The sequence below is a fragment of the Perissodus microlepis genome, chromosome 23 (assembly GCF_051167445.1).
Source record: "Perissodus microlepis isolate ML-2025 ecotype Zambia chromosome 23, ASM5116744v1, whole genome shotgun sequence".
In the NCBI taxonomy this organism is placed as follows: Eukaryota; Metazoa; Chordata; class Actinopteri; order Cichliformes; family Cichlidae; genus Perissodus; species Perissodus microlepis.
The window spans coordinates 4109726-4122711 of NC_140482.1; the positions used below are offsets into that span (position 1 = coordinate 4109726).

At 38.5% G+C, this 12986-nt stretch overlaps 1 long non-coding RNA gene and 2 other non-coding genes across 3 annotated transcripts; 2 read left to right on the forward strand and 1 right to left on the reverse strand.

Annotated features, from left to right (window-relative positions):
- The first annotated feature begins 1120 nt into the window (after window positions 1–1120).
- On the forward strand, window positions 1121–5275 carry LOC146360770 (uncharacterized). Its single transcript, XR_014799380.1, has 3 exons — window positions 1121–1216; window positions 2366–2501; window positions 4108–5275. It is a non-coding gene; the product is annotated as an uncharacterized LOC146360770 (long non-coding RNA).
- A 4909-nt stretch (window positions 5276–10184) lies between these two features.
- Window positions 10185–10267, forward strand: trnal-uaa (transfer RNA leucine (anticodon UAA)). Its single transcript has one exon. It is a non-coding gene; the product is annotated as a tRNA-Leu (tRNA).
- A 2126-nt stretch (window positions 10268–12393) lies between these two features.
- On the reverse strand, window positions 12394–12512 carry LOC146360772 (5S ribosomal RNA). Its single transcript, XR_014799602.1, has one exon. It is a non-coding gene; the product is annotated as a 5S ribosomal RNA (ribosomal RNA).
- Window positions 12513–12986: the final 474 nt, after the last annotated feature.

Below are 12986 nucleotides of genomic sequence, written 5' to 3' on the forward strand. Positions count from 1 at the left end.
GCTGTGCAGCGCCCGACCATTAAATGACAGTAGGTTTACAGTAAGATATACAAATTTACAGGTTACTACAAAATTTACAGCTTTAACTTAGAAATTTACAGTAAAATTGTGCAAATAACAGTAAAAATGTACAAATAACAGTTTATGTAAGAGATTATTAGTCAAAAGAAATTATCAGAGGTGGAAAGAGTACTAAAATATTTTACTCAAGTAAAAGTACTATTACTTTGCTGAAATTTTACTCAAGTACAAGTAAAATTACCTGTCTAAAAATTTACTCAAGTAAAAGTAAAAAGTAGCTCATTTAAAATTTACTCAGAGTAAAAGTTACATAGTTACTTTTTTGTCAGCAGGAGGACAGCCTCTTCTGAGTAGTGCAAAAAAGACAATGGGATAAATCTCAAAGTAGTTGTTTTTTAATTAAAAGAAAAACTTTACAAATTAAAGCGCAGTGGCAGTTAAACTGCAAGTCTATACATCAAAATGGATAATGGTCACCAAACCAACCAACCAAACTGTCAAAACCATATAATTCTTTTACATGTGAATGTGTTTTAAACTGTCAAATAAGAGAACAAGTACTGAATTGAGCTGTACGGCAGCTGCTATAAAAATGTGTTTTAATTTTTTAAACTTGGCCCTGCTCTGTTAATTTTGAGGAGCAATTCAATTCATTCAATTCAATTCAATAAAACTTTATTGATCCTGAAGGTTGACCCCGAAGGAAATTGGGTTAAGGTTGCCGACCTTTGCCAGCGTCATCTTACCCTCCGACCATACATACATTACACAAACATCACATGGGGAAGACAGGTCAGAGAGGTATAACGATGGAAAATGCACCACGTGAGGAAAGATAAGGAGAAAAAAATAAGTCCCCCTAGACTGAGCTCCAACAGGGAGGTCAGTTTGAGAACAGAAAAAAAACACCTCTGCACATAGCACATGTTATTCTTTTGCCTGCAGTGTGAACATATTTGCACTGTAAAAAAAATCCGTAAAAATACAGTACAATCTACTGTATAAACGTGAAGGAATTTTCCGTATTAGTTATTTACAGGTATTTTTCTGTATTTCTCAACTACTGCAATGCATTGTGGGAAAAAGAACCTGAAAAGGAGGGAAAAGTAAGCGCAAGAGCAGCCATTAGGCTTCTTTCAGGCTTCATCTGGATTTTGGACTCTGAACTTGGAGAAACTGCATTCAAATTTCTGTGGTAAGTATTAAAACTCATGTTTTCTTTTATTAAAATAATGTTTTTCAAAAGACTCCACGTTTTTATTTAGAAAGAATTGTTAATTTATTTGTTAACTGGTTTCGGCTGTCTCCAGACAAGTCAGGAATATTTTTGCTGACTCAGTTTTTAAAATAATCGTTATTTAGGTTTAACATGACTTAAGCTTTCCATTTTAGTTAATGTTAAAATAATTTTTACTGTGATACCACCAGTTTTGCCCTTCAGTGGCTGAACCAGTTTTCATAAATATTATAGTTAGCTGTCTGTGTCTCTCTGGGTATTACACAGCTGTGACTGCTAACTAGCTAATTAGCGAAAGTCAGCGATGTGGATAACTGGGAAAAGTGAGAACTTCATGGTTCTAGAAATTATTCTAGGACTCTAATAAGTACTGTATCAATACCTGTGTTTTACAGTTGGCTTTACTGTACATTTTAAAGGGTTTCAGGAAAAGTTACACTAACCCTAGTTTAAGCCTCAGACCTTCCTGGCTGATGCTAGCAAATGCTAATGTTAGCCTCTGATTTGGGCTGCTAAAGTAAAGACTTTTAGCTAGCTGACCAGCATAGATTATTTCGGTGGTTAACAGACTGTAGTGGTAATATTATTGAAAGTATAGTTTCACCTCAGCATATTTACAATTATGTCTATTTTGTAGCACATAGAAATGTTTAGTTAATATTTACAGACAGACACATTTTCCCTGTAACTGTGTTTTTACTCCAACAGTTGTTGAAAATGTAATTTATGAAATGCTGAGCAGCATTTCTAATATGTGGAATATTTTTGTCACCCCACTGTGCTAATGTGATTAAATACTAATAATTATTACTAAAAAAATTCAATAATAAATCAATAATAACTATTTCTTGATTGAACTATAATGTAAGCACAGTGCTGGTGTGCAGGGGATTTATATGCCTTGTGGGGGATGCTGACATATTATAAACTGTTGTGTCTATATCAAGCTTTTAGCCAAATATAAGCAAAGATATTTGTATCTTTCTTAAAAATCCAGAACCTTACAGATTATTTGAGAAATGGATCAACAGCTATCACTACTTGAAGCACTCTAAGTCCTGCAGTGGAAAAATATCCCTTATTGATCACAACACTTTGGTTTTCCAGTGCAGAGCAATGGCCAAGAAAAGGAAAGACTTCCCCGAGTGAAAAAAAAAGATGAAGATACAAACTGGTGATGATCCAGAGCAGCTGGTCTCAGGAAATGAAGAAAAACCCTGATCACCTTCTCTACAGAAACAAGGTGAGTTTAATGTTGTGGTTGATTTAGTTTTTCAAGGTATGTATGTCACTTTGATTATAAACTGCTTTTGTTGCAACAGAATGCTGCTATGTGTATGCAACTCTACGTGAATTATAATCCTTTGTAGGGCTGTGTGATATGACCAAAATCTCACATCCCAATATAAGACATATCTCTCCTGATAACGATATATATCACAAAATAGTGCATTTTCTGTAAATTCTGTGATTCTCGGGCAACCCGACTTATGTGAAGTGTTTTCAGTTGGGCGTCGTGTACCTGGAGTCGAGTGTTTTGACCGATGCGTGAAACTATACATTTCTAGACATGAGTTTAAACGGTGCCATTTTCTTTGTGAGTATTTATTACACGGCGTGCTGCGAGGAAAAGCCTGTTCTAACGTTTGAGTCTAAGGATTATTTTGAGCACCTGACGACTCTTTTTTTGCTTCTCATTCGTAAACTCTCTCGAAACTCTTTCATGTGATTCTTGTGTAGGTGGTTAAAGAGGTTTTTCGTGTTTGAGTGGTGGTGGGGACCGTTTTGTGGCATAATTTGCATAGTACAGTTTTCTGGGGCGTGTCAGACTTTTCATAACCAAACCATGTCCATGCTACAGAGGTAGCCCCTCGTTTAACAATAAGGTCCTCGATTTGTTTTGGCTGGTCCTTCTATTTGGAGCTAGCTGGTTCTGCCTCATCCTGGCTGGCCATGCTGGCGACCGTGGCTCAGGGGGTTGGGAAGCATATCTGTAACCGGAAGGTCGCCAGTTCGATCCCCGGGCTCTCTGTCCTGGTCGTTGTGTCCTTGGGCAAGACACTTTACCCTACCGCCTACTGGTGTTGGCCAGAGGGGCCGATGGCGCCATATGGCAGCCTCGCTTCTGTCAGTCTGCCCCAGGGCAGCTGTGGCTACAACCGTAGCTGCCTCCACCAGTGTGTGAATGCGAGAGTGAATGAATAGTGGCATTGTAAAGCGCTTTGGGTGCCTTGAAAAGCGCTATATAAATCCAATCCATTATTATTATTATTATTATTCTCTGTGCCTTCATCTGCGTGGTGACCGTAAGCGCCATTTACTTGATGTTTTTATTTGAGGTCCTTTGTTTGATGCATATTCTGAAATTTTATGTTTGAGAATAATGTATATCATTTCAGTTTATTTTGAAAAGTCTCAACAGAAACTTGAGCTTTATTGTGAAAGGTTTATGTGGAAAATAAACAAGCGGACGGCGGAGCCACACAATGGTTTAACCATCATTGTTGGTAACGAAAGTACGCGTAAAAACAGTCACTTGTCCGTCCATAGTGTGGTTATTGTAAGTATAAGAGAAAGAGAGAACTTTAAGAAATAATATAGCAACTACAGTGACCATCAAAATCATGAAAAAAATATTGCCGTAAACAGTTTCTTTTGCAACACCACAAAACAAACAATAGTGTATAATATGAAACGATAGACATTTTTATATCGTCATCTGATATATATCGTCATATCGCACAGCCCTAATCCTTTTTTTGTTTATGTTGTTTATGTTCTAGGTAAAAAAAAAATGTAAAAATACAAACTTTTTAAAAATGTCTTGTTGTTTCTCTTTTTTTCCTCAGAATAAAATGCGACTAGTCTCAATGGCTGACATGGAGGAGCAACACAGCGACACGTTAACCCCGACTGCTGCAGTTCCTGTATGAACTGAGCAACTCTGAAAATCCAAGGAAAAGCTGAGTGTATTTTATTTAAAGCTCAGATGGACCTTGATGTACTAACATGCAGGCTGCATTCAGGACTTTGTCACACTGGTATATGAAGAGTGGGAACAAGACTTTGTAGTAATTTGTCTTACTATTGTCTTATTTGTTGTGATTTAGGGTCTGTGCGCACAAGCAGAGGTTTTTGTTTGTAACCGTAACCTTGTTTTCAGAGCCTTGTCTAACATTTAATGATCATGAAATATGTCAGACTTTTTCCTCTACTTAAACAGCTAAGAGCATTTGAACACCGTGGAGAAAAAGGTGTGCATTAAGGATTTTGAACTATGATGTTTAAGTGTTGTCACTGCTGAGGATTCGTGGACACAGGTCCTTATTCACTACGCTGCTGTTTACAGTTTAACTTTTCATCAGAACAAGCACTTCTAATTGTACTTTGCTCCTCACTGACAAAACAAGTCCAGTAAATACACTGTTATCTTTAAGTTTGGAACAGTAATCTGTCTTAATTTATTTTGTGTTTTAGTTATCATATGGGGAAAAGTCCTGTGGTTATCCATCCGTCCTGTTCGCATAAACCCAAAGTTCAGGAACATCTTCTTTAGATCTGTTCAGTTTTATTCATGTGGCACCACTTAAACAGTCAACAAATTTTGACTCAAGTATTTTATATTGTAAGGTAAAGACCCCAAAGAGTTAATCTCAGACAAATGTTCACACAAATGTGAATTACATTCACTTCATTAATGAAGTGAATGTAATTCAGTAATCAAAGGTGTTTGGCTATAACTGACTACATGTGTATACTGTATCATAAGTGGACAGACATGGATGTAAACCACACCTTAACCATTTGGCTGAGGCAAAACTACCACAAGGCAGTGATTCTAACTAAAAGGTACTCTGGATACTATTAAATGTGAACATATCATTAAATATGACATTTTTTGTTTGTCAGGTGTCCTGTTTGAAGAAAACACTTGGTAGCCACTTGAATGAATGTAAATTAACACATTTACACGAGGGCAACCTGATTTCAAGGAAATAAAAATGCTCAAATTTGAAAGCTTGTGAGTTATTTTGTTCATGTATCAGCTGTTTAGTCGTTTTATGACAAGATGGATGCTGTCGTTATATTTTAGTATAGTGTTTGAGTTAAGGAGAATAAAAGAATATTTAACATTAATTGTACCAATGTTGTGTACGAAGCACAAATTAATTTAAAAAGTTTTAATTTATGAATTTTTGAGTACATGGTGTACTAGGTTGTAATTGCATAGAAATGTACATTTAAGGATATAAAGAACTATATTTAATGAGTTACAGTGAAAAGAAGTGCTTGGAAATAGTAATATAAACAGAAATTTCAATTTTTCTATTAACGGAAAATATCAGTTAATGATACAGAAAATATACTGTGAATAAACGGAATTTTCCGTTTTATAGCTGAAGGAAGTGTCCGTAAATAGTACAGAGAGTATACTGTAAATCTACAGAATTTTCCGTTTTATCATTTACAGAAAAGTCCGTCAAACTTCCGTAAAAAAACAGAAAATGTACTGGCAGAAAATTACCAGGACATTTTCCGTTTTTCTACGGAATATTTTTTTTTCAGTGTGGGTTAAGTAAGAAAGTAGCCTCTTCTGTCTAATTTAACTAATTTTTTTTTAAATAAATGATTATTATTAACAAACAGGAAAAGTGAACACATTTTCTTTTGGCAATTTACCAATCAAGTAAAAATATTTTAAGTTGCGTGGACAACAACGTGCCCAATAACAGCTTATGTCTTAACTTAATGTGATTAACTTGAGCACAGCCTTTTATGCTAAAATAAATGTACAAGTTTCATTTAACTTACCTCTACATGCTTGCGCAGGTTTGATGTGGAATTTTTAAAAGCTGCTAAGTCGGTCTCTCTGGGCAAACACAGCTTACACTGCATAATAAAGCTGTTGCCTTTCTTGCACTTGAAGCCGAAATGGTCCCTTAAATACGGCCGGGGGTTCACATCGGTTTCTTCGAGTTCAGGGTCAGCAGAATTCGATGGGGTTTCTTTTTTCGCTGGATCCGTACCACCGATGTCAGACTCCATTTTTATCGTGACCCAACGCTAATTTGTTCTACTACCCATCATTCCCTGCAGTATTTCCGAAGCGCAATGTTTTTTTTTTTTTGTTTGTTTGTTCTTTTAATTTACTCAGTAACGGGTGTGATTGAAAATGTAGCGAAGTACAATACTTTTTAAAAAATATACTTAAGTAAAAGTAAAATTACCGACTTGGAAAATGACTTTAAAAAGTACAAATACACAAAAAAAAAACTACTCAATTACAGTAACGCAAGTAAATGTAATTCGTTACTTTCCACCTTTGGAAATTATAAATTTTGGGAAGTGTGCAAGAAGAAAAACCAGAGTGCATGTGGTGATGTGATGTGTGTGAGAGTCCAGTCCTACACCTGGTTCAGGGCCCGAATAGCCTGAGGGAAGAAGCTCCTCCTCATTCTCTCTGTTTTGGCCTCAAGAGAAGTGCTTCCCAGACCTCAACAGTGAGAAGAGTCCATTATTGGGATGGGAGAGGCCCATCATAATCTTCCTGGCTTTGGTCAGCAGGTCAGGAAGCTCTGATCGAATGATGCGTTCGGCTGAGCGCACCACTCTTTGCAGATCTCGTCTGTCCTGCTCGGTGCTGTTCCCAAACCAGGTGCAGATGTTTCCCGTCAGGACGCTTTCGATGGTGCAGGAGTAAAAGTTCTTGAGCACCCTCAGTGGCAGATGGAAGTCTCTGAGTCTTCTGAGGAAGAAGAGACGCTGGTGGGCTTTCTTAACCACGGTGTTGATGTGACAGGACCATGACAGGTCCTGATTGATGTGGACACCCAGGTATCGGAAACTGTCCACTCTCTCCACTGGTGTGCCACTAATGATGAGGGGCTTGTAATTCCTGCTTTGTAGTGAAGTCCACGATCGGCTCCTTAGTCTTGCTGACATTAAGGAGGAGATTATTCTCCTGGCAACTTCCTTCATTGTACAAATAAAACTTACATTCAGATTCCCTCTCACCACATATCCAACCTGATATCATGACCAGCAGCTTTACAGCTGTGGCTCCAGCAAACATCAGCTGATACTAGAAATTAATATTAAATAAATTCTAACAACAGCTGATCAAGCTTAAACGTGCTGCTGTTGATTAGTGCGACATCCGCTGGTTTCCTCTTTCTGGCGCAAAGTGGGCGATAAACAAACGAGAGAGAAAAGCCGCTGATCATTGATCAGTTTCATGATTGAAGAAGCAACAGGAGAGGGAGGGGAGAGAATGAGAGAAGAAGAGACAGCTGTGCAGCAAAGACACAGAATAACTCCAGCTTTGTGTCTTTTTTTCCTTCTAGCTGAAGTATGGGACAAACTGTTTTCCTTTTCAGCTCAATACGAAACGCATAATATTTTCTCTGAATGCGGGACGATTCAGTTTTTTACGGGACGGTTGGAAACTCTACTAACTAACCTTATGAATAAAATAAAGTTCACTATCAGTAACATCAAAGCACCCACCCAGCTGTATAGAAACTCCGTCATGCTAGCTAGCACGCAGTACGAGTTATTGTAACTGACTGTAAAAAGTCAGCACAACGAAAATAAACTCCACCTAAACTTGGTTTATATCTGACCCAGATAGACTGCAGGTCATAGCTTCTTACCTGAAGTTCAGTTCACCTGACACTCGGACCGGCGGCCGCCTTCGGTCTCTCCTCCTCCTGCCTCCCCTTTCCATCATCCACCTGCTGGCCTCTGTGGAAGCTCCGCCATAGCCACCACTAAACAACTGATTTATTTTTACACATCGGCCAGCATCTGGCCAATCCACCACCTTTCATTGTTTATACTGTTATTTAAAAAAAACGAACAAAAATCATCCCCCCATAAAAACGAAAAATCACCACCGGCATACCGGGATGGCCAGTCCAACTATGGTTGTGCCATCAGTTAACCTGGCACGCGTGCCCAGGGTTGCCGACCCCTGCACTAGGTTATGCGGTTGACGCCACGTTTGCATGTTTTTACTGACCTTTTTGTCGAGTAGCTAGATAGGCCTTTTTGTTTTACATTTTATTTTATTTAGGCACAGGGAAGCTATTGACCTCTTTTTGTTTTATTATTTTTTTGATTTGGCTCAACCGCCCAGTCCTCCTCCCCCCACCTTTTTGTTTTGTTAAGTTTGGCTATCAAGGCAAACAATCAAGCAAGAAAACTAAACTAGGAAACATCAGTTACTATAAGAATAAAAATATAGCATAAGCAACATTGAAAAATCCACCAACGCAAAACACTGGGACAAAGACTCAGAACTATGACACACAGACACTGACAGTGTTCTTGTTAATGCTCTGCCTCCTCTGGATCTTATTTAATTAGCTAAAGTGGACGGCAGTCTTTCATATTCTGATATTATTAATAGTTTACCTGTATTAGACTCTTTCAGTCCACCTGAATCACACAAAACAACATGTTACAAGCTGTTTTGCTGCTGGCTCAGTGAATTTGAATTTGGTGCATGTTACATCTCTCTGTTCAGATATGATGTTGTACTCATTTATTCCTTTATTCAAATAAGAGCAGTTATTGTTCATTTAATCAAACGCTGTTCAATCATCCATGTAATGAAAACTTTGATTCTGTTCATGTCACGATCCTGAGTCTTTTGACCCAGCGTTTTGAGTTTGAGTTTATTTCTATGTTTAAGTCCATTGTTCATCTCTATTATGCCTAGGTTGTCATTACAGTTCTTTGTTATTAGCAGTGTAGGGACTAACGCGTTACAGTAACTACGTTATTATTGAGGTAACGAGCACGGTAACTCATTATTATGCCAAAATCAGGAACGCCTTAATCGTTACTGGGATTTGGATAGGGTCTTTATTCGTTACTTTGCGTGTTGCGTTCGACTTACCTCGTAAATCAAAACACGGACCCGGGAATGATGTCTCGCTGGAGTAAACGGCGATCTGGTTAGCCTCGTCAGAGAAGTCGGGATTCCAATATGCATGAAAATGCCCTCAAAAACTGTTGTTTTGCTGGCCCTGTACAAAAATAAATGACTATTAAACACATATGCAGCCATAGCTGGACTCGGTGGGCCGATGGTGATTTTTCGTTTTTATGGGCCGAAGTTTTTTTTTTCTTTTCTTTTGTCAGACAGGCATGAACAGTTTCACACTTTTCTCTCTTGTTTCCATTATAGAATGAAACCAAAGATCAAAACCTGTTTTCAGTCCCAGTGCTTGTGTACAGTTAAAAAATTAAAACAAAAATCATCTCAGCAGCTTATCGGAGACACTCTCGTGATTCTGTTGTAGAGCAGAGCTTCAGCTCAGTGTGACTTCATGAGTCTGAAAGCTCCAGGATGACAAAAATACACCAACATCATTCCTCACTTTACTTTCTGGACAAAGATGCGGTTACACAAGAAAAGCTGCTGATGTGTGAAGATTTATACTCAAATTATATTCTTGTATTTGTATCTTGTATGTGTTAGTTGAAGTTTCCAAATAGAAAAAAATCTTTTACTTCAAATGATCTTAAGAGACTGTGTGCTCTCTGTGAATCCAACACTGAGCCGTTAAAAACAAAAATGTATCATTTTATTTGTATTACTATGGGAAAAAAAGCCATTTTGAAGCTGTAATTATTTTCTAATGTCTGACAGGCGTGTTCGGGTCAGTGTGGCTGTGAGGAACAGGCCTCTTATTGATGCTGTAATACAGTATTTTTTATATTTTGACCTTGTAGTCTCCAAACTGCACAAACATATTTTTTAAATAAAAGCTGTTGCACACGTTCTTCTCTCTGCCAAAGCAACACTGTCCTGTTAATAGGATTTATTTTATTCATATATAACTTTGTAAAAAGCATTTTAATGCTGTGAGTAATGATTTTACCGCTGGGTGACTGTTACGCGGCTCAGCTCAGTCGGACCAGGATGGCCGAGTGGTGAAGGCGTTGGACTTAAGCTCCAATGGATATGTGTCCACGTGGGTTCAAACCCCACTCCTGGTAGAGAAATAAACCTATAGCCAGCGTACAAATGATCCAGAGGGACTGGAGAAGATTGTGTCTGTTTTCTTAGGAGTGACAAAGCCACACGGACTTTTGGATGTGCTGAAAATTCATGTGGATGTGTCCTGTTGAATACAAAAATGGCTGTGGTGTGGAGGATGATCCAATCCAACATTATTTATAAAGCACTTTAAAGTACCCAGCGCAGGACCAAAGTGCTGTACAGTAAATAAGTAAAAAAAACAAACAGTAGAATAAAACAAAACAGAATAAAATAAAACACATAGTAAAGATTAAAACAGCCCTATATTAAAAAAACAAGACAGAACAGCATATAATCAACTAAAACAACTAACATAAAAATAAACTAAAACTAACATCTTACAAGGTGTCAAAGGTCGGAGTGAAGAGATGAGTTTTCAGGAGTGATTTAAAAACAGGCTGAGAAGAGGTCTGTCTAATCTCTAAAGGCAGATCGTTCCACAGTTTGGGAGATGCTGCAGCAAAAGCACGATGTCCTCTAAGTTTCCACTCAGTCCTGGGTACATTCAGGAACAGCTGACCAGCTGACGTATAAGGCTGTAGCAGCTCAGAGAGATAAGATGGGGCTAGGCCATGGAGGGCTTTAAAAGCAAATAAAAGAATTTTAAAATGAATCCTATGAAATGGGCAGCCACTGAAGTGAAGCTGAAATAAGGGAGATGTGCTCAAACTTTCGAGTGGCAGTTAAAAGACGACCTGCAGCATTTTGCACCCTCTGTAGATGAGTAATGTATGAAGCACGGACCCCCACATAAAGTGCATTAAAGTAATCCAGCCGAGTGCTAACAATGGCGTGGATAACTGTCTCAAAGTGTTGCCGCGAAAGAATTGGCTTTATTTTATCAGCTGCCTGAGGTGAAAGAAGCCTGATTTTACCACTGCCTTAATCTGACTTTCAAGCTTCAGTTCAGAGTTCACTATGACCCCCAGGTTTGTGACAGCTGGCTTATCAGTCACTTTAATTTTAAAACTGTGTAATTTTAAAATTGTGTATATACTGTATACTCTGTGCATTTATTATCTCACTCTTATTGCCTGTTTATGCCCTTTCCTTATCTTCAACGTCATGCTGCTCTGTTGTATCATAATTGCCCCTTGAGGATAAATAAAGTCTTTCTCATTCTGATTGTGATTCTCTGATTATACTGGGCCAAGGTATCTAAATTCACATTGGGGGTCTCAGTGGGGCTACCAAAAACCATCACCTTAGTCTTTTTGTCACGGAATTTTAAAAAGTTAAGAGACATCCAAGCCTTCATGTCATCAAGACACTGAGGTAATGGCTGTACGGAATATGGGCCTTTTTTCTTTATAGGGACATAGATCTGACAGTCATCAGCAAAAAAGGGAAATGCAATGCCGTATTTTCCCAGCATAGAACCAAGAGGGAGCAGATGCAAAGAAATGAGGAGGGGGCCGAGAACTGAGCCCTGTGGGACACCACTCAAGAGAGGAGCAGAAGATGACACATGGTCACAGAGAGTTGTCTTCTACTGAGGCTGAAATAAGTTCATGTAGTTTTAGAAATTTCCACTGAACAGTCTATTACAGTGTCACAACTAAGCATATGCATAGGAACTTAAACACTTTAATTGAGAATAATAGAAATTTTCCATTCCATTATCCATGCTCCATGCAGATGAACTCAACACTTCCTTCACTTTGTGCCCGCACAAGTCTGTCAGATCTGTGTATTTATATGAATGTGATGTGGTGTTTTTCCTGCAAGTCTCTGTTAACTATGAACCAAAACTGTTTGATTGTTTTTATAATTAGATTAAATTCCACTTGCCACATATTGTTTGTTTTTTTTTTCTCTCTAACTTACTATGTCTCCATCTTATTGGCTCCCTAGTAAATGTGTTTTGTCCGTTTAATCAGTTATTGACAGTGAGGTGCTGTATTAGGTTTTATGGCTGTTACTGTCAAAAGGAAATATTCCCTATGAGAGGTCTGTAATTAGCACCTGGGAAATGGTCAGCGAGGCGCTTTTGTGCTTAAAAGAAAGCAGGAAGAAACTAGAGAGAGAAGGAAGGAGTAGTGACAGTTTTAGCGCCCTCTGCAGTTTGTGTGTTGAGTGCAAAAGCTTACAGCACCTGGTATTCCCAGGCGGTCTCCCATCCAAGTACTGACCAGGCCCGACCCTGCTTAGCTTCCGAGATCAGACGAGATCGGGCGTGTTCAGGGTGGTATGGCCGTAAGCGAAAGCAAAGCTGTCAAAAAGACCTTTTATCGGTGGCAAATGTCACACAGTTTGATATATATTATTGTGCTAAACGTCATATGTTACAGCGACAACATTGAGCTGCACAAATGATTTTCTCGCAGTAACATCGCGATAAGAAGACATGTTCGTTGATTACAGCACAGTGTAAAAGTGACAGAGAGCACACAGTGTGTTCGGACGATTTGGAAGTCCAACATTTTTGTGGTTTGGAGATTTTAACTTAAATATAGAAAACAAAAAACGTAAGCGTGTATGTGTCGTTACAGCATGTATAAAAAGGCCGTTTCTGAGGTGTGCTTTCGCTTAACAGCGTGTCTGAACTGCACTTGACTTGATCTCTGCTCATCTCCAGGCTTCACTTCTCATTCGGTAAGAACTCGTTGGCTTTTGTATACTTCCAAGAAAGAGGGAGAACTTACTCTCCTGCCACACTTATACTCACATTCACAT